Genomic DNA, 19,997 nt, shown 5'->3' on the forward strand with positions numbered 1-19,997 from the left:
AAAAAAAAAATCAGACCCACCCTTTAAACTGTGAACTAGAAAAGCTGAGTAAAAATACAAAAAGGATCTTTTTGATGGCATCTTGAGAGGACAAGATCCTGAAAAGAAGGTGCAGAGAAGTCTGCCCAGTCTGTTCAACTCTGTTTTTCCCCTTGACCCATTTGCCAATTTGGAAGCTGTTCCAGAGGCTGAGAAGTCACTCAGAAAGTGGCAACTAAGAAGCAGGGAAGCCAAGAAGAGCTTTTCAGGAGTCCCATGGCTCTGAGAAAATAAAAATTGGACTTCAGGGGCAACTAGGGAAGAAGAGCCTTTGAAAACACCTCAGGATTTTAGTTGGGACAGAAAAAGGGCCACTCCAGGAGTAAGAATGAACCTGAAATAGACTAGACCTAACAGAATGAAAACCATATAGGCTAAGGTGTTCTGCTCTGACCCTAGTTTCCTAACAGAAGGAAAAGTTAAATCCTTTATGGAAGTAAAAAACATCACTAAGAGCTTAATATTTTTCATAAACAAAGACAGGATTCCATTAAGAATTTCTGGGCATACCAGGAAACAGGAATAAGAAAAAGGCAACAGAAACAAGATCCACAGATGACCTAAATATTGGAGTTATTAGGCACAGACTTCAGAATTTCACTAGAGAACTAGAATCTATAAAGAAGAATCAAACACAAATTCTAGAGCTGAAAAATACAATTCAACAAACTGAAAATTTAATTAAAAATTATATTCATACTAAAATAAAATAAATAAAAATTAAAAACTTATTTATAATAAAATAATGAAATACTTAAGAATAAATTTATATGTTTGTATGCTGAAAATTACAAAGACAATTAAAGACCAAAATAAATAAAGAGATGAAGAGATATGCCATGATCACAGACTGGAAAATTCAATATTCTTAAAATGTCAATTCCTCCTGAACTGATCAATAGATTCAACAGAATTCCAACCAAAATCCCAGCAGGCTTTTTCAGAAATTGAAATGCCAATTCTAAAATTTATATTAAAATGCAAAAAACTCAGAATGGCCAAGACGGTATTGAGAAAAAAGAAAGTTGGATAAGTTAGCATATGGATATACATATACTTATCAATGGAACTGAATAGAGATTCAGAAAATCAGCTGATTTTCGACCAAGGTGCAAAGGTAATCCAGTGGAGGAAAGGAGAATCTTTTCAACAAATGCTGCTGGAATAACTGAATTCTTACTTTGAAAAATAACAGTATCAACTCCTACTGTTATACCATACAGAAAAATTAACCTTCAATGGATCATAAGCCTAAATATAATATACTGTGAATATTAAAAAGATAGTAAGAGGAGTTTATTTACAGCTTTATGCTAGGGAACTTTAACATTGGACAATATGTACAAATTCCTAGAAAAATACAATGTACAAAAACTTTTCTTCAAAAGACATTAAGAAAATGAAAGGCCACAAACTGGGAGAAAAATATTCACAACACACATTTTGACAAAAAAACACGTATACAGGGGAAGGGTAAATGGAGAGGTATTATTCAAAGGGTACAAAGTTGGCTAGACAAAAATCACTAAGTGTTAGAGATCTACTGTACAGCATAGTCCCTACAGTTAACAATGCTCATTGTATAAAAATTTGCTAAGAGGGTAGAGCTTATGTTAAGTGTTTTTATTGCAAAATAATAATAAATAATGAAGGCAGGAGGAAACTTTTGGAGGTGATGGATATGTTTATGACATATGTTGTGGTGACAGTTTTGTGGGTGTATACTTAACTCCAAACTCATCAAGTTGTATACATAAATATGTACAGCTTTTGTTTGTCAATCATACCTCAATAAAGAAAAATGGTGTGTACTTAATATGTAAATAACTCCTACAACTCAATTATTAGGAAACAAACTCAATTTTAAAAATGGGCAAAAGTTTTGAACATACTTCACAAAAATGAAATATCACTATATACCCAACTCAAATGGCTAAAACTAAAGACAGACAATACCAACTGTTGCCATCTGACAGAAAAACCAATCACCCTTTTAAACTAGAGGAAAGCCAATTAAAGACGCTGATGCAAGTAGACTAGATGGTGAGAAGATGAGAGAATTCTTGGCTAAGCTCACAATTCTTTTTCCAATAAAGGATGAGGCAAAGTCATTGGTTGAGGAGGAAATTGGTGATTCCAAGAGGGAACACAAAGAATGCAATAACTGGTTTAAAGAGACCAAAATGACTACAGAAAAGAGTAGGATAACTGGACTGTGGGAAAGACCATTTGGGTGAGAGCACTTTAGTCCACCCAGTTGTTAAGCTGCTGGGTGTAAGCACAGAAAAGATAAATGCATGAGTTCATTTATGATCTGGGTTTTGCCAGGCAAGTAGTAGAACTCAGGGACAAAGAGTTGAGGGGATTTGCAGGGAAGTGACTTTAATATCACTATTTGTGAATATATACAAATAGAAATAATTAAGTAAATAAATAATTCTTCACACTGTGACGCACTATTCTAGTGTAAGTTACTAGTATAATGGTGGCAAAACTAAGCACTCCCTCAATTTAAAGTTGGTCGTATATGAGCTACAGGGAAGACAGGAATGTACAGAAAGTTAAAATAAGCAGCTAAATGCAATATATCCAAAACTGAGCCACCTAATGATGAACTTACTCCCTATTCTACACATTCAGTTTGACGTCTAAAATCTATACTTCTCACCGTCTTCCTAATCAGGCTTTCCGCATCTATTACAGTTTTAGCTCTGACCTTTTCTTTCATGTGCTTCCTAATATCTTCCATCACTTCCCACGCCCCCATCTTGTCTCCTGCTCACACTATTTGTGATCAGTCTTCAATGATCCTTCGATATTGCCCACTTTAAAAAAAATTTTTTTTTTGGTTTTTCACATAAACATAATACAATGGCACGCTTCAACCGGCAGCAGCATTCTTTATAACACCTACTACCAAAACCATCAAAAAGTTTCATCCAAAAACTGTAAAATGCCCTTATTTGGCTACACCAGACAATCTAACTTTCTTGTATTCCCCAGTCCCCCTCTGTTTCTCTCAGTATAACTGCTCAAAAATCTCTATTCCTCTCGCTCTGGCTTGCACAAGTCCTTAGTTTTTACGTAGGCCGCAGGCTGGACAAAACTCTGAAATACAAAGATAAAAGTCTCTACCAAGGCTGAAGAAATTTCTTGGGAGAATTGAGTACCTTGCAGCTGACACTTTTAGAATTAGTCTAAAATTAAAACTGGGCGGGTACAGTTTCACACAGATTTTATTTTTCCAACCTATTTGGTGGTTTCCATGCTGCATCTAAAAACAAAACACCGTCAGTGCACTCTCACGAGTTTACTACGGTCCGCCTTTAAAAGTGGTTTGCCTCTATCTTGTAAAAATGGAAAAGAGGCAGAATTTTCCTTTCAAACGCTTTGCACAAGCGGCCTTTAGTTAAAATTTGAGAAAGACCAAGTTCACACTATAAAACACAGAACATAAAATGTTTCTGACAAAAACGGAAAAATAAAGCTAATTTACTCCTTAAATTCTTGAGAAGCGCTGCTAAAAAGCCAAAAGACATCTTCTTTACATAATTAAAAAGCGTCTTTAGGTTCCACACGAGCAGTGTATTTGCCTGCCTTCCCTTTTCCTAGTGACACCCCTACCGCCTCAGGACTGATGCTTAAAGACACAGTGGATGGATCGAGCCGGTTCAGGAAGAGATTTAGAGGGCAAGACTGGGTCCATCCCAGCACGGGAACCGCGCCCAGCAGGCATCTGGATCGCTTAGTACTCAAGAGGGAAAATACAGCTCGAGTTTTTACCTCATATACCATTAATTTTCCACAAAGATTTCCAGAAACCTGATTCACAGCCAGAAACCCAAACCCTGTGGGCGGGAAGCGGAAAAAAAACTCAAAACAACCTACTACGCCACCACTACCGCCTTGCAGGGCCAGCAAACGTGCAGAGACAGACGTACGCGCCAGCGGCGCCTACGTCCTCACAATGCGCAAGCGCACGGCGAGGCCCCGCCCCTCCGCGCCTCCGGCGAGGCGCGCGCACCAGAAACCAGCCCCCGCTGGCGCCGCCCGCGGCTTCCGCCCCATGACCCGAAGGTCGCCGTTCGGTTCCGGTTCTAGCCCCGCCCCCACGCGGGAACCCTCTAGAAGTCTTAATATCCGGGACCAGAGGCTGGCGCCAGCGCGCATTTCCGGCGACGGACACGAAGGAAAGGATCCGGTGACGCCTCTTCCCGTCTCACTTGCCGCCCAGGCTCCGGCTCTCGGTGCGGCAGCGCCATCTGGTGCCGAGTCCCTCACTGCCCGCAGAGGGGGCGCGCGCTTTTCTTTCGGAACCTTCCAGAGAAAACGGGGCCCGGGTTTTCGTCTCTCCCGCCCTCGGGAAGGAGAGCCCGAATCTCCGCCCTGCCGAGTTCCCGCGTTGGAGGTACTTTGCAGGACTTTGAAGCGGAAGGTGCTTGTATGTGTTCGCTATAAATAGCCAAGATGGAGAGGAAACTGAGTTCTTTCTCTAGTTTTAAGTACAGAAAAACAAAACAAAACGTTTTTTTGTTTCCTCATGCCTTGTTCGTGAGGTCCTCTCAGTCATCCCCTCAGCCATGAATTCCTGTCGAGAATTCTGTCGAGACATGGGTCCACCATTTCTCTCTTGGATGGGAAGATGGCACAGGCTCTGTGGCTTAGATTGGTCTCTGCTGTAAGAGCTTTTGTTTCCTTTCGCTTATTAAAGCAGTGTTGTAAAAAAAACATGCAGCGTATGTGTTTGGAGCCAGTGACGAAGCGGGGAATTTAGTGGATAGTTTGCCTTAAAAACAGGCTAAGATTTAGGAAAGGTAGCCTCAGGGACACTCAGGATGAATATAGATTTGGTTACATGGCATATTTCTATTAGACTAACCAGAGAAGAAAAGTCATTTCTCCCAAGTCAGCAAAGTCAACGTAAATTCTCCCTGGATGATGGATTTTTGCTGGAAAGCCTCGATTTTCCTGGAAGGCTGAAGCCCTGATGATATTAGGTAGCTAGCATTGGATTGTTCTTAACTGCTTTAACTGAGTATCAGAGTACTAGTGAAAGTTAATGAAGTAAGTTTCCTTTAGACTTAAGCGCCTACTGACTTGACCGTTCCACGGGGCGTTTCTCCTACAGTGGTGGTTCTCAAACGTGAGCACGCATCAGACGTCCCTGGAAAACTTAGTAAAACAGATTGGGCTTAATCCGAAGTTTTTAATTTGGAAGGTCAGAGGGTAGAGGTGTATAATTATAGCTATGGTAAGCTCTCTGCTGATGCTTAAGTTGTTGGTACTAGGATCACACGTGCAATAATTTAGATTCAGGATTGCTTTGTCAATAATGCTCTTGCGGTTGGTTACTAATGATAGGGAAGCTGGAGAAATCCATTGTTGGGAAGCTATAAACCGAGGATTAAAACCAGATAGTTCTGCATAAATGAATATTCACACATTAAAGCGACTACTACACATAAACGTGTTCTGTATATTATCATGTGATAGAGGGTGCTGTGACACCAGGTATACTAAATATTTCAATTATTTTGCTGTAATTTCTGTCCTTCACATTAGCTGTTAAAAGGCAGTAAAAGGGAGATGACTAGACTTAAGGACAGAATTGTTATAACCTAACATTCTCATTTTGCTTTTTGGTAGACACCAGGCTTTTCCGAAGTCCTTTTGCATCTCCCCAAATTCCTTTGTTTCTCCAAATCCTCTACTAACCGCACTCCACCTACACCGTGCCATTTACAGATGTACACAGTGTTTTCATTTGAAAAAATAGTCATCTCATCTGTAAAAATGGCTTACTTAATCTTTTCTTCAGGCCTTTTCTCTTAGGTTAATTCTGTCAAATCCTGACTATGGCACTGCATTTATTGACAGTGAAAAAAATGCACTGCACACTAGAAGTTTTATGCTTGCACCTAATTGAAATACAGATATTTTGGGATAGGTTTGGTATGTTCATAACTGAAATTATTCCTAAAACTGGTAAAAAAAAAAAGTTTAGAATGTTTGCTTTGATGTAACTGACCTTATTATAAAAAAATAAGTGATATACCCCTGATTTGTAAATTAATATATCTAAAGATCAATGAAGACAACTGAAATGCTGCTTTTGCAATAATTCAGTAAAGTTTCTATGAGTGAAAAGCAATTTTGATAATGTCATTGAAGTGAGTAAAGGAATGAATTCATTGTGAACTTTGAGGAGTGAATCCATATTCTCTAAAATTTAAGTAATTTATCACAAAATTACATCAGATCAATGAGATGGTACCTTATATGATTTTATAAAATTAGATATTAATCAATTTCTGTATATTTTAGGTTCATCCACTAGATTGTTCATTTCTAGCTCTGTGTCAGACACTGGGTTCCCTAAATCAGTTGTGTTCTAAAGCAGATTCATGGGCTTTGAGAGTCCTCCTTAAGGAAGAATGCAAAGCTCATTGTTTGCACTTACATACGAATGAGCCCAATTTAGTAGACCAATTATTGCTAACAACTAAAGCCTTCTTAGAAGTAACCTACTGAATGAGTTATTCAGCCTTACTAGATTTGATATTCATAGACTAAAATTATTGCATTACCACAAATAACTGAGGATTCTAATTCAGTACTCTATTGAGCTTTGTGGTTCCACCAACTCCTGACAAACTCTTGCTGTATATGAACACGTGCAGGCGGTTGGAATTCCCATAATGCTCAAGGTTACTTTCATGCCAGTGTATCATCAGTGTTATATTTGAGATGTTTACTATTCTTAATTATTGCTGTTCTTCCACATTGCCTTTTAAAAATTATGTGAGGTTTTATATTTATGAATTTTTATACTTTTGTAATTGCCAGTTATCATTTGGCTGCAATTTTCTACTTCTCAGTTTTTAAAAGTCATTATTATTCTGTTCACTGGACTTCAGTTTTTTCTTTTCCCTTCTAACATGAATGAATCTCCATTAGAAAAAAAATGGTTGAGAACACCTAAAACCATGATAGTACCCTAAGAATCTGAGTACTTTGTATCTGAGTAATTATAAACAGTTTAAACCAAGGTAAGAAAGGCATATGCTTTGTGTTTCATTTTAAATGAAACTTGTTACAAATCCCCTCATGATGAACGGAGGTGTGATGTAAAACACACTACTCATTAGAAATGCTACCTGTTTTATTTTGGGGAGCATTATTAAACAACCCTACTTTGTTGACTAAATGTAGTTAGTAATTTATGATATTTATTTATTATGGCTATTAACATCACCACTTATCTTGGCTAATTTTGTCCTTAAGCATTATGTGAGATGATGTAGTTTACTTTCAATCAAGGATTGGTGGAGTTTGATACACTAATTAGATTAGAACTCCAGTGTCAGATTTGCTTTCAAATGTATTTTCTATTCATTAATTTTGGGTTCCATTTGCTTACTTTTTAACCTTCCCTCCTATTTTCTAAAAACGTAATTTGTAAATGGATATGTAGTGAACATCTGTGGAAAGAAGTATTTCTCCGAGGAGAAATTTCAAAATAAGTTGATTCAGCTCTTATAGTGTCTTAACTCTTAACTGTTATAGACATCTTTTTTTTTTTTTTTTTTTGGCTGAGCGGCTTGTGAGATCTTAGTTCCCCAACCGGGGATTGAAACTGGGCCCTGGCAGTGAACATGCCAACTCCTAACCACTGGACCACCAGGGAATTCCCTAGACATTTTTTTTTTTTTTTTTTTTTTTTGCGGTACGCGGGCCTCTCACTGTTGTGGCCTCTCCCGTTGCGGAGCACAGTCTCCAGACGCGCAGGCTCAGTGGCCATGGCTCACGGGCCTAGCTGCTCCGCGGCATGTGAGATCTTCCCAGACCAGGGCACAAACCCGTGTCCCCTGCATCGGCAGGTGGACTCTCAACCACTGCGCCACCAGGGAAGCCCCTAGACATCTTTTTATCAGTGTTATTTTTGCTACAATCAATGGACTTATTAATACTTTTCGTTTTAGCCTAACAATACTGGTATTCACATTTTGACTTGGTATTTGCATCAATTTTTCTGTTTTTTTGTACACTGACAGTATATAATGTTTTTGTCAGTCACTGGCAGTTGAATCTCTATAGCCTTAGTACTGCCTTTTTATGGTGTTGGAGGTACTGTTCTCAGACTTTCTGATCTGTTGGCTTGTTATGCTTTAAATCTCATTCAAACTGCCTGTCATTTCTGTTAAGTTATTCTTTGGAAGTAAGTTTGAATTAATCCGCTGTACTCATTTTAATGGCTCTTCTCACCAGTGGTAAGCCACATTTATTATTGTGTTGTTAAAATAGTATCATTTCATATTTGCAACCAATTTATTTATTTATTTATTTTTTAAAAAAAATTTATTTAATTTATTTTTGGCTGCACTGGGTCTTCGTTGCTGCGTGCGGGCTTTCTCTAGTTGCAGCGAGCAGGGGCTACTCTTCGTTGCGGTGTGTGGGCTTCTCACTGCGGTGGCTTCTCTTGTAGCAGAGCACGTGCTCTAGGCACGTGGGCTCAGTAGTTGTAGCTCGTGGGCTCTAGAGCTCAGGCTCAGTAGTTGTGGCATACGGGCTTAGTTGTTCCGTGGCATGTGGGATCTTCCCGGACCAGGGATCGAACTTGTGTCCCCTGCATTGACAAGCAGATTCTCAACCACTGCGCCTCTAGGGAAGCCCTGCAATCAATTTAAATAGACTAACACACTGCATGTGTTCCAGTAATAATTGATATAATTTGATATATGGATGAATTAAATTAACTCCTGAACTGGTAAGAGTACTGATTCAGACCATAATTGTTTTTGGTAGTAGTACATTTAAAACTCTTGATCTAAGCTTACCATACTAGTTGAGCAATGCCAATTATTTATTTATTTATTTTAACATCCTTATTGGAGTATAATTGCTTTACAATGCTGTGTTAGTTGCTGCTATATAACAAAGTGAATCAGCCATATGTATACATATATCCCCATATGTATGGGGATATATGTATACATATATTGGGTATCTCCTCCCTCTTGCGTCTCCCTCCCATCATCCCTATCCTGCCCCTTTAGGTGGACACAAAGCACCGAGCTGATCTACCTGTGCTATAGCAATGCCAATTATAATACAGATAGTTTGGAAAAAGTAAAAATATAAGGGTATTTTTATATGACTTCTAAGTATTACCACAAAATAGCCATTTCCCAGGAGGTCTTTTTCAGCTGTTACGCTATACTGTATTATGAACCTTTAAGCATTGATCAGTATTAATTAGAATTATTGATCAGAATTAGTCATTAACACCACTGAACTAACTGTGTCTACCTCTTCTTCAATAGCCCTGATGTTTTGGTCATATAGTTATAGCCATTGTATCAACCCCACTGCCTTAAGTGTGCTTCCACTCCAGATGGAAGTCAGTCCCGTTAAGCAAATTTCTGTTAAACACTTTGTGTTGAGTATAGTGATGTCTTCCTAGCTACAGTTTCTGTTGTACAAAATTCTACATATGTGTATTTATGTACTTGTGCTTTTCCCACAAATGTGAGAACTTAGGATACTATATTTGTAAACATATGTGTGATTTTTCTTGAGCATAATTTTTTAAATTACAACAAAACATGGGATCTTGGGAAGAGAAAAAGGAGGTAAAATATATAGAAGAGAGGTGTACGTAGATATTTTCCTAATGAAGTGTGGGAAAAATATAGGAAACCAAAGGAAAGAAATTGAGACACGTGAAAGCTTCAGAGTAAGAGTAGCGTTCTACTGTGGTTGTTTGTACACTGGCATTAAGTTCTCTTACACATAAAACTATGCATTAGGAAGGGTTTCAAGAACATGTCACAGAATACTGGCATTTTCTCCTTCAATTAACCTAAGTTACATAAGGTAACTGAATCATAAAATTGTGAAACACTTATCATTTGGTGGAGATCCAAGGAAAAATGCTTCTTAACATGCATATTTATAACAAAACAAAAACACATGCATAAGCATCTTGAGAAAATTGATGGGCTAAGGAATCCCAAAGAGTTTTTAGGAAGAGGAGTTGTTATTGAACAAGGCCAATTATTATTATTTAAAAATACTTAGGGCCTCCCTGGTGGCGCAAGTGGTTGAGAGTCCGCCTGCCGATGCAGGGGATACGGGTTCGTGCCCCGGTCTGGGAGGATCCCATATGCCGCGGAGCGGCTGGGCCCGTGAGCCATGGCCGCTGAGCCTGCGCGTCCGGAGCCTGCGCGTCCGGAGCCTGTGCTCCGCAACGGGGGAGGCCACAACAGTGAGAGGCCCGCATACCGCAAAAAAAAAAAAAAAAAAAAAAAAAAAAAAAAAAAAAAAAAAAAAAATACTTAAAATGGGGCTTCCCTGGTGGTGCAGTGGTTAAGAATCCACCTGCCAATGCAGGGGACATGGGTTCGAGCCCTGGTCCAGGAGGGAAGATCCCGCATGCCACATAGCAACCAAGCCCATGTGCCACAACTGCTGAGCCCACGTGCCACAACTACTGAAGCCTGTATACCTAGAGCCCATGCTCCACAACAAGAGAAGCCACTGTAATGAGAAGCCCACGCACCACAACGAAGAGGAGCTCCTGCTCGCCACAACTAGAGAAAGCCCATGCACAGCAACGAAGACCCAATGCAGCCATAAATAAATAAATTTATTAAAAAAATAAAATTAGTTAAAATGCCATTAGTTCGTTTATTTAATGAGCTGTTTGTCATTATTTTAGATTCACTTATAGCGACAATCCCCTAACTGTGCTTTAGCTATAAGGCCTTAAATACTTCATTCCTGCTTTCTTTTACAGTAACGGGTTTTGGGAATATAACTGTTACGTTGGTAAGTAATGCTAGGCGAAGGAATAAAGTTAAAACAACTCCAATACTTGAGGAAAACAGTTATAAATACTAAGAGTATTTATAGCAATGCCCCAAATATAATATGCCCAAAGAGTATTTTATATAAAAAGAATTGCATTTCTTCTATTTGAAATGAGTAAAATATACATGCATCAAAATAAATTCAAGGTAGAACAAAGTAATACATATAAAGAAAAGCAAAACCAAAAATCAGAAGAAGATGCAGATGAATATCCAATCTTTGGATAGGAGGAAAGGACCTTTTTTAAATCACAAAAGCAATCAGAAATCAAAGGAAAAAACAGTTGATAATTCTTGTTGCATAAAAATTTTTAAGTTTGTAAAAGTTGTAAAGTTTGTTTAAAATTTAAAGAGTAAATAAATTAGAGAAAATATTTGGCCTTAGTATGTCAATATATTAAAAAAAAAACCTGATATAATTCAGAAAGGAACTTAAGCAGATTTTTTTAAAGGAATTATACATAAAAGCTTTACTTTTCTCACTTCCCAAATGTTTTAAAAATTAATTTTTAATTCTGGCAAAGATGCAGTGGGTATAAGGTTGCCATATGTGATAAATAAAAATAGGAAGCCCAGTTAGATTTAAATTTCACATAAGCAACAAATATGCAATATTTGGGGCATATTTATATTAAAAGCTTATTTTCTGTTTATCTGAAATTCAGATTTAACTGACAGCTTACATTTTCTCTGGCAGTCCTAAGTGTGGACTCCCTCATGTAGCTGGTAGGAGTTCAGATTTTAGTAAACTTTTTGGAAAGTAATGTGTCATTAATACACCAAGAACCCTAAAAATAGTTATGACTTTTGACTTAATAGTTTTATTTCTGGTAAATTAGATCAAGGAAATAGTCGGTTGACTAGAAAGATATGGGTATGAGGAGCTGAATTTGTAATAGAAAATTAGGAACAAATATATAGTAAGGAGATAGGTTACATAAACGTATCTTTGCAGTAGGGTATTAAGCAATCCTTAAAAATGAGGTTAAAGAAGAGTGTTGACTTGGAAAGATAAGTGAAAATCATATTACAAAATGGTATAATAGGTGTCCTTTTTCCAAATACATAGAAATAAATCTTAATATATATACTTCCAAATGGTAACAGTCCCTGAGTATGGGTGATGGGGTTATGGCTAAGTTTATTTTATTTTTCCTTTTGTTGTACTTGTGCTTTCTGATTTCTGTATAATGAGATGAATTATGTAAGAGTTATAAAAAATTATAAATTGCTTACATCTGTACACTAAAAAGTCTCTTGGAGTGGATGTATAATGAACTAAAATCCAGTGGTTTACTACTTACAAGAGATGCATCTAAAAATTATTCAGAAAAATCACAAATGAAACAATAAGCATACTTGTATCAAACTAAGTAAAGCATCAGTATTAATATCACATTAAGTAGAACTTATAGCAGAAAGCAATGCATAGGATAATTTTAAAATACTGCAATACAAAGATATACCATAGAGAAAAAATAATGACAGCCAGGGGAAGGAAGACTTTTGGAAGTAGAATATGGAATTGAGAAAAAGAGGACATGGCAGACTTCAGAAAACTGACTAAAGAATTTGGAAGAGGTTCTTAACATGGAACCATTGGTTGAAAAAAATCCAAATGTACAAGGCCCATCACTTCTTAAAAGTAGAACACTGCATAGAAAGCTTTTTGACACATCATAGTTTCATGAAAAGGACTAAAGCTATTGCTGTGGAGTAGACTGGTGAGGAAAATGTGATGTCTGAACCACAACATAATGCTCTGAATGGCATATAGGTAAGGTTTTTGCAAAATCAGGCCTCTCAGGAAATAGCAGAGATATGTAGCTAGCAGACTTAATACTGGAAAAAAGTGGTACATTTTGGTTAACTAAACCAATTGTAAGTTTGTAATAAGTCTTTTATTTAAAAATTCCAGGAATGCCTAAAAAGATTATAGTCTTGTGCTATACAATGATACTAACTTACAGAATTCAACAAGGTTTGTTGTTTTAATATACATCTTACTATACAACTATTAGTCTGTCTTCAATTACACAAAAAAGAAATGATGATACTTAGGATTTTAAAAACATAATCAAAATGGTAGATACCGCAATAAATTTTCCAAAGCAGAAACAATTAACATTCTCATACAGTGAAATAGCCAGTAAATCTCAAAATGTAAACCCCAGCATGGCTTCAGCATCACTTGGGAACTTGTTAGAAATACAAATTCTAGAGCCCTACCTCGAACCTACGAAATCAGAAACTGAGGGTAGAGCCCATGTTTTAAAATTTAAAACTCAGTGTTTTAGCAAGTTCTCCAAGCTATCTTGATGGATGTTAAAGTCTGAGAACCACAAAATTAGATAAGATAATGAAAGTTTAAGCAAAAATCCAAGCTTCTTGGAATTAAAAAATAACCATAGTGTCTAAAAGGAAACAACGAATACAGAAACAGATTCCTCTGAATGTTATCAAATATTGTGAAACTCCTCTGTGCAAAGAAGATACTGTGCTAGACACTTGAGGATTATTAATAAAGGGGTAGAAATACAGCCCTCACTGAGTTTTCATTTTAATGGAATTATGTAATGCTGCTATAGCTAGATTTTTTATTCTATGAGCAAGACTTTTATTAAATAATTTAGAAGATGAAAAAGAAGAAAGCAAAAGGAAGACTACAGTAAAGATAAAAGCAATGATAGTAAATGCATTAGAAAATAGGAAAAAAAGTGAAGAAATCACAAAATAGTAAATGTGGAAAGTCCAGTAAAAATTAGAAGTAATGGAGGTGTTATAACATGCAGAAAACATGTTAAATATGTACATATAACTTTTCACTATCAAATTTGAATATCATGAAGAGGATGATTTCTAGGAAAATCAAAACTACTTAAAAAAATCTAATGCTATTCTACCAATAACAGAAAAAGAATTTTTTTAAGTTACCCAGTTAATTACTTCCCCCCAAAGGCTCCGGTTCTAAATGGTACTGGTGAAATCTTTTATCCTTAAGAGGAATAGGGCCTCCCTGGTGGCGCAGTGGTTGAGAGTCCGCCTGCCGATGCAGGGGATACGGGTTCGTGCCCCGATCTGGGAGGATCCCATATGCCGCGGAGCGGCTGGGCCCGTGAGCCATGGCCGCTGAGCCTGCGCGTCCGGAGCCTGTGCTCCGCAACGGGAGAGGCCACAACAGTGAGAGGCCCGCATACCGCAAAAAGAAAAAAAAAAAAAAAAAAAAAAAAAAAGAGGAATAGATAGATCCATATATAGAACATAGAGAAAAGTATAGAAAGCTGTCCAGTTCATTCTTGTAAGCAAATATAATCATCCAAACCCTTGGAAAACATGAAAATTATACATCACTTTCACTTATGATTATCCATATGAATAATATAATATTAGCACATAGATTTAATAGTATATTAAAAGAATAATTTACCATGGCCCAAAAGGGTCTGTTCTTTGAATATAAGTATGACAGTTTGCATTACTTACTTTTCACAAATATTCATTCTCCCTTCCCCACACTGTTGAAGGAGTATGTTTCTATACCTCATTGATGCTGTGCTTGACCATGTGACTTGCTTTGGCCAGTGGAATCTGAATGATTGTCAGATTTGCCATTTTCAAGCACAAGCATTAAGAACAATTCCATGATTCATCTCAATCCGTCTTTTCTCCTCTGTTATGATGACTGTTGTTCCTTCAGACTGGACACAGGAGGAAAGCAGTGGAGCTGATCTACAGTCAACCTGCAGGCTGTAACAGAGCTTGCAGTCTACAGCCTTGATGTAACATGTTTGTGTTACAAAGATTTGGGGTTTTTTTGGTTACTGCAGCGGAAGCTAATATAATAAGGATGCTTCAATATCAAGAAATGTATTGATATCACATTGTATCAATAGGTAAAATAAGAAAATCATGTACTGTTTTATCCATTATATTTACGAAATCATTTAGTGAAATTCCATACTTAAATGTTTTTTGAAAAGCATAACTTAGAAGACTAATTCCTTCACATGTTAAGATGTGTATTTCAAACCAATGCCCATTTTAACCTTATTTAAAAATAAAATACTAAGTCATTCCTTTGAAAACTGGGATAAATAGGGAATTCTGCTCTCACCGATTTTTGCATTGAAGTGTTCTGCAAATTCTAGAGAAGGTAGTAGGAATGTAGTGGAGGAGAGAAAGTATTATTAACAGAGGATATGCTGGTTTAACTAGGAAGTTGCAACGACTTACTGAAGACTCTGTTATGATGCCCGTTGGGAGACCACACCCTGAAAGGATGGAGTTCTTTTTTACATGATATGTAAATGCTTTAAATCAGAGACCGGGACTTCCCTGGTGGCGCAGTGGTTAAGAATCCGCCTGCCAATGTAGGGGATATGGGTTTGATCCCTGGTCTGGGAAGATCCCACATGCTGTGGAGCAACTAAGCCCGTGTACCACAACCACTGAGCCCACACGCCTAGAGCCCGTGCTCCACAACAAGAGAAGCTACCACAATGAGAAGCTGGCGTGCCGCAGCAAAGAGTAGCCCCCGCTCGCCACAACTAGAGAAAGCTCGTGCGTAGCAATGAAGACCCAACGCAGCCAAAAATAAGTAAACAAAAAAAATAAATAAAATTTAAAAAATATCAGAGACCATTACATGGTGCTGTTTCCCTCATAGGCTACGTGGTTCTAGAAATTAAGAAGTGAATGTGTAATAACTCGCAGAATTTTTGCTTTCCATACCACAGCTTTGAGCGCTTCTGGTTTAGAGTTCTTAGTCCCCAAGCACAGAATGCTTCCATCAGGGACACAACAGTGATTCCATTTAATTGGAAGATGATACTTGCGACTAGCAATTTGTGACTCCTATGTCACTGAACCAACACAGAAAGAAAAAAAAGATGCAGTGATTAATCTATGTTACAATGTAAAAATTGGGTTGGAGGCAAAAAGGACTATGTTTGGATCCTAGGAGATTCTCAGGGGGCACATCTTATTACTTCCATGCCCAATAATAAAGGTAAATGTAAAACTATAGCAACCAAAAAAGGCAGAACAATTGAGGAAGCACACCCTTCAGGAATGAAGGTTGGGTCACTCAGGTAAAGGGCTCAGAGCAGTCAAGGTTTTGGCTGAGGGTAAGGGAAAGATGGAATGGGTAAAGAAGAAATCCACAGATACCATCTACAACTGTGACACTAATTACAGAAATGAGTATCACCTTTGCATATTTTCTTCTTGCTATATGCCTGTGTTTATATATACTAACCATTTTCTTTCTCATTTTTATTTTTATATACAAGCTGCTGGAAACAACTTTATAATTTAGTTTTTGGGTAACAGAATATTCAGTGAAACTGTGACTAAATTTGAGGATTTATTACTATAGCCTGTGATGGACGCATTAACTGTTCAGACTATGTATGTATCTTTCATTTTGGGAAAAGGGGAGAGCTTTTATATTTGTAAGGTGGATAGCTGTATCATGTTAGTTGGAAATATATTTTGTTGCTATATAGGAATTCCAATGTGTGTAGAAAGTTGCATATGGAAATGAATGACCAAAGGAATGAAGTGTGCCCATTATCAATATATTGCCTCTCAGTTCCAAATTTCCCTTCCTTTCCTGTTCTATGAAAACGGATTTGGGACCTTTAAACTTTTTTTTTTTTTTTTCCCTTTGCCAGCTGTCAATAAAGCTTGTCAGCAGAGGGTACTGGAAAGGCGTTATAGGAAGAAGGGGTTTTCCTTCCTGGTTACAGTGGGCCCACTTGGTAGATTCATGTTGCCTGTGTGGCTTCTCCAGCTCCCAGCTCTTGCAGTACAGGCAGCTATTCCAGCACCCAGCTCCTGAACTACATGACAGTCAGCAGTGCCCACTGGCTAGCAGCTACCCCCTCCCTGGCAATTCCCATTGGGTAATTTTGTATCAGAGTGTCTCCAAGGATATACTTCCCTATGAAAAGATGCTGCCAGCACCCTAGTGGGGGATTTCCAGCAAGTTTTGCTGGTGCAGCTCCACAGTGACTTCTCTGTCATTCAGTGAGCCATGGTCATGCCCACTTCAACAAGGTCTGAATCTCAGGTGGGAGGGAGGGGGTCCTTCCTTAGGTACACCATCTCAGCTCTAGGGATAGCGGCTTCCCCTTAGATCTCCAATTCTGTAGTTTTTAAGAGGTTTTGTTTTATTCTTTTTTTTTTTTTTTGCGGTACGCGGGCCTCTCACTGTTATGGCCTCTCCCATTGCGGAGCACAGGCTCTGGACGCGCAGGCTCAGCGGCCATTGCTCACGGACCCAGCCGCTCCGTGGCATGCGGGATCCTCCCGGACTGGGGCACGAACCGGTGTCCCCTGCATCGGCAACCACTGCGCCACCAGGGAAGCCTGTTTTATTTTTTTACTAGTCAATTCTTCATTCTTTGAATACTCAGCTATATGTAATAATTCTTTATATTAAATCTGTTCAAATTGCTATATGGTTTCTCTCTCTCGGGGATATGAATTCTGAAGAATAGAAAGAAAAATGAACAAAGTCTCAGAGACCTGTAGGACACATGAGCATACAAACATGTATGTATCAGGAGCCTTAGAAAGAGAGGAGAGAGATAGAAGAATGTGTGAGGTAAGAAAATTTGTGAAGAAAAGACCCCAACTTTCCAAATTTGGTGGAAAATTTTAATCTATGTACCTAAGAAGCTCAATGAGCTTTAAAGAGTATTAACCAAAAGAAATCCATACCAAGATACATTAGAGTCAAACTGTTGAAAGCCAAAAACAAAGAGAGCATCTTGAATCCAGCAAGAGAAAAATGACCCATCATATACAGTGCAACCACAATAAGATTAAGAGCTGACTTCTCATCAGAAATAGGGGCCAGAAAGCAGCAGGATGACATATTCAAAGAAAAATGTCAACCAAGAATTCAACATTCAGCAAAACTACACTTCAAAAAAATGAAAAAGGAATAAAGAAATTCTCAGAGAAACACAGACAATTTGTTGTTAGCAGATTTGCCTTACAAGAAATACTAAAGAAAATCTTCAGGCTGAACAGAAATGACAGCAGATGGAACTTGAATCCACATGAACAAGTAAAGAACAATGGAAAAAGTATGTTAAAAGACATGGAGGGACCTTAAATGCATATTACTGAATGAAAGAAGCCAATCTGAAAAGGCTCCATACTGTATGATTCCAACTATATGACATTCTAGAAAAGGCAAAATATGGAGATTGTAAAAAGATCAGTGATTGCAGGGAGGCTGGAGAGAGATTAATAGGCAGAGCGCAGAATGATTTTTGAGAGTGAAAATACTATGTGTGATATTTTAATGATGGACACCTGTCATTATACATTGGTCCAAACCCATAGAATGTACAATACCAAGAGTGAAGCCTAATTGAGTGATGTGATGTGTCAGTGTAGGTTCATCCTTGGCAACATATGTACCATTCTGTTGAGTGTTGTTGATAATGGGGGAGTCTCTATGCCTATGTGGGAGCAGGGGGTATATGGGAAATCTCTGTACCTCCTTCTCAAATTTGGGTTGTAAGCCTAAAACTTCCATAAAACAAAGTCTTATGGAAAAAAAGATAATTACAGAGGTAAATATAAAGGACTATATAAATACTTGTTTTTTGTCTTTTATTAACTGATTTAAAAGACAATTGCATAAGACAATACTGTGTTATTGGGCTTATATACAGATAAGATATGTGACAATAATAACGTGAAGGGGGAGGAAATGGAGCTATATTGGAGCAAAACTTCTATATTTTTCTGACATTAAATTAGTATTAATCTGAAGTAGATGGTGGTTACTTACAGTAGATTGTACTAAATTAGATTATTGTAATGCCAAGAACAACCACTAAGAAAACTTTAAACTCCCCCCAAAAAAGGAATTAAAGTGGTATACTAAAAAAATCTATTTGACATGAAAGAAAACAGTAAAAGAAAAACAGAGGACAAAAAAGTCTTGAGACATATGGAAAACAAATACCAAAGTAGCAGAAGTCCAACTAATCAATATTTTCATTGCATGTAAATAGGTTAAGTCCTTCAATCAAAAGGCAGAGATTGTCAGACTGCATTAAAACAAAACAAAACAAGATCTAACTATATGCTGTCTACAAGAGACAGGTTTAAAATTCAAAGATACAAGTAGACTGGAAGTTAAAATCCTGGAAAAAGATATACCACACAGACAGTAACCATAAAAGAGCTGGAATAAATATTCTAATATCAGAAAAAATATACTTTAAGACAAAAAATTCTTGTGACAAAGAGGGACATTTCATAATGAGAAAATGGTCAGTTCAATAGGAAAATAGAATAGTTATGAATGTATACATACTCAACATATATCCCCCAAGTACAGGAGTCAATAAATGACAGAATTAAAGAGAGAAATAGACAATAATAGTTGGAGACTTCAACGATCTAGTCTCAATAATTGATAGCACAACTAGATGGAAAATCATCAAGAATATCTTTTATATCACTTAACATTTAATGCTGTCAGCCAACTTGACCTGACATTTATAGAACACTAGCAGTGAAATGAAAGCAAGATGCATGTTTTTTCCAAGTGTTTGTGGGTGTTCTCCAAAATAGAACACATGCTAGACCATAAAACATTTCAGTATATTTAAAAGAACTACAATTATAAGAAGTAAGTTCTCTAACTGTAACAGAAACAAATTAGAAATCACCAACAAAAAGGGAAATCTTTTTGTGGTGACAGAAATGTTTTAAGAGTGGATTGTGGTGCTGGTTGAACAGCTCTGTAATTTATTTTTAAAAAATCATTGACTTGTATACTTAAAATATAAATTATACTTCAGTAAACCTGTTTAAAAATTAATGAAAGGAGAGTCACAGTCACCATAGCAACAAGAGTATGAACTTTTAGAATACCTTTAATGAGGGCTTCCCTGGTGGCGCAGTGGTTGAGAGTCCGCCTGCCGATGCAGGGGACGCAGGTTCGTGCCCCGGTCCGGGAAGATCCCGCATGCCGCGGAGCGGCTGGCCCCGTGAGCCATGGCCGCTGGGCCTGTGTGTCCGGAGCCTGTGCTCCACAATGGGAGAGGCCACAGC

The 19,997-nt window shown here is 37.7% G+C and overlaps 1 protein-coding gene across 1 annotated transcript in view; it reads left to right on the forward strand.

The window, feature by feature from the left end:
* The first annotated feature begins 4,289 nt into the window (after positions 1–4,289).
* The window catches only part of RFC3 (replication factor C subunit 3), a 241,787-nt gene continuing 226,079 nt past the window's right edge, over positions 4,290–19,997 (forward strand). The window contains exon 1 of the mRNA XM_060079867.1: positions 4,290–4,447. The gene's annotated coding sequence lies outside the window, so the exon portion shown is untranslated. The remainder of the gene's footprint in view (positions 4,448–19,997) is intronic.

Source organism: Mesoplodon densirostris, chromosome 17 (assembly GCF_025265405.1).
Source record: "Mesoplodon densirostris isolate mMesDen1 chromosome 17, mMesDen1 primary haplotype, whole genome shotgun sequence".
Taxonomy (NCBI): domain Eukaryota; kingdom Metazoa; phylum Chordata; class Mammalia; order Artiodactyla; family Ziphiidae; genus Mesoplodon; species Mesoplodon densirostris.